Source organism: Muscardinus avellanarius, assembly GCF_963383645.1.
Source record: "Muscardinus avellanarius genome assembly, chromosome: 3".
Lineage (NCBI taxonomy): Eukaryota > Metazoa > Chordata > Mammalia > Rodentia > Gliridae > Muscardinus > Muscardinus avellanarius.
The window spans coordinates 69085510-69088505 of NC_137788.1; positions in this window are offsets into that span (position 1 = coordinate 69085510).

Genomic DNA, 2996 nt, shown 5'->3' on the forward strand with positions numbered 1-2996 from the left:
AATTTGTACTGTTAAAGGAATTACATAAGCATAGAAAGCATTTCAATCAAAAATACATTGGGAACAATTATTTGAATTGAGCAGGGGCTGTAGCTCGGAAGTCAAATGCCTCTGGGTTCCATCCCCAGATGCACAGGGAAAGAAAGAAAGAAAGAATGAATGAATGAAAGAAAGAAAGAAAGAAAGAAGAAGGAAAGAAGAAAGATGAAAGAAAGCTTTAAAACACTGGAAACATCAAAATCCAAAAATGTTGAAAATAACTATTTGTAAATAATATATATTATTATTTTCTAGATTATACTTATAATTTAGGCAAGGAAGGAGAAAACCTAAGTAAATTCCTATTATTACATGAGTGGAGTAAGGCATCTTTGATTTTGAGAAAAAATATAGTATTTTTATTTTTTAATATCATTGTAAGTGCCAGCATATTCTAAAGCATGATATAGTTCTCCTAAATCACTGAAATAGATAAAGCTAAGAATATATGGTCCATGGAAAACACATAAAATGAGTATTTATTTTTTAAAGTAAAAGGCAGTGTTAGATAAGAGAACAATTATATTAGTTGTAATAGTTATAGAGGTACAGTGATTAATATTCTCTATTGCTTAGCAACATTCTCATATTGATCTAAAAAGGGTATGTCCGAATCTTTCAAAAGGCAACTATGTTAGTGATATGGGTGATTTAAAAACATGAAAGCTATAAGGTAAATAGAGACAAAAAGCAAAGGAAGCAATTTTAAGTTTCAAACCAAGGATAATTCAAGATAAATCATTAAGCAGGACAACTTGATATCAGTAAATATGAATCACAGTAACAGTCATAAACCACTGTAGAAAAACACACAACCCTGAAATATTTCATGTAAAAAGGTATTATAAGTTTATAGATAACTATATAAAAGTAATCATTGTGGAATATTATAAAACACTGAAGTAAGGAAATAAATTATACCCAAAGTCTAGCTAGAGCAATGACAAATTAATACTTTAACATTTGTATACATTTAAAAAATGAATGATACTCAACACTCACCTAACCTGATATTAGATATAAAATAAAACTCAAGCTCAATTTACACCATTTAGAGAAAATATAAAGGAGGTCAGACCATATCTAATGATGAGATGCACCGAAAAAGCTACTGAGGAACTAATTAAAGACTTCATATATTTAAATTATTCAGAAAGATGAAATTTAAAATTATTAAAGCATTTAACATCTGAAACTTGAAAATGAACAAAGACAATTGTTGAGAGCACTTATAAAGAAATGGGGAAAATGGCACAAGGGAGGTAAAAGTGATCTCATTCCAAAAGCCCAGAGGAAGAGCACAGTGCCCCTCATGGCACACCCAGGTCAGTAGGAAACTGTGGCTTCCTGTTGCCTTAGAGCAACTCCTCTGTCAAAAGAGCATAGAGCAAATAAAAATGGATAATTCAAAAAACAGGTTAATAGGAAAATGGATGCATTAAAAAAAAACAGGTACTTGTCAGGGCAGTACAATAATCCAATGGTCTTGAAAGGCATGGTAAAAAGAAGGACTGAATAAAATCAGTAATGGAAACCAGATGTAGTAACATATGCTACAATTGTACTTTTAAATAAAAAATACTACACACAATTCCATGTTAAAAAGATTAAATGTCTGGGTAGGATACATTTTTATTTCTATTCATCCTAGTTCTCTCATATCTCAACCTACATTATATTAATAGTATTTAGTATTTTAAAATGGCACAGGCTAAATTTAGAACACAGAATATAGACTCTGATTACTTTTGTCACCCATTCCCTTTCTCTAATAATACATGTATATGTATGTATGTGGGTATGTATATGATTATCAATTGTCTTTTATCTCTTATTTCATAGAATGTTATATAGAGAAGTCTGATAATATTTGCAAAACCCTTTCAAAGTTCTGGGAAGCAATTTACTAGCTTTTAAGGTGGAGAAAATTTGTAGTTTCATTGTCAGCATTCAAATATGCAATTATTCTGTAACATACCAAAGCATCAACAGAAATTTATTTGTCCTTAAAACTTTCCCAAAGTGTATTTCCCTCAGCAGTTTCAACTGGCCATTTTGGTTAAAATATAGACCCTTAATGAGAAGTGCACACTTCATTTAACAATGAAAGGCAAATTATGATTTCCTACTGTTTCCTATGAAATAATCAGGTGTAAAGGTATGGCAGTGGAATAGAGCATTAGTTAATGAGCAGGCTCTTTGTATATTAATAAAAACAACATCTGGTGGCTCCTGAGTCCTGCACACTGTATTCTTTAAAACAGGTGTTCAATTTTTTTTGCACTAACACCCTGTATAAATTGTAACATAATATCATCATTCACACATCAGTATGTAAAACACTGATCCCTCCTTCCTTCTTAATAAATATTTGCTCAACTCCTTTTAATATCTACTAATTTTAAAAGTCATACATTAAAACTACATATTAATCATTAAGTGTGGCAACTGAATGGGCATTATTTCTTTCATAAGAATTGAAAACACAATAGGAATTTGAAGCTTATGTTGGATATTATTACTTTAATAACACTGGGCAATCATAAGCATCAATATATCTGTCCTTGACTTCTTAGCGTGAAACTCATTGATAAACATGACATGAATATATATTTTTTGATTTACTCAGGCAGAGTCCTATCATTTAAACTCTTTGGAAACAATGTTTTCACATATGAAATAGAAATAACATTACTCATCTCCTGGGTTGCTCAATATTTTAATGAATAATAATATATTTATACCATTAATGTATCCAGCATTTCCATTGGTGACATACAAAATAATTCTTGTAGAAGTCTCACAGACCAGCAATAGAAAACAATAGAGAAAACAATAGAGAACAAAAACAATAGAGAAAGCTTAGCTCAGGCTTAGGGAAGAATCTATACAAAGGTACACATGTGAGAAAGGATGGGGTGTCAGGAGTACTGACTGTGTCCTTGGCCCTTAGGGTG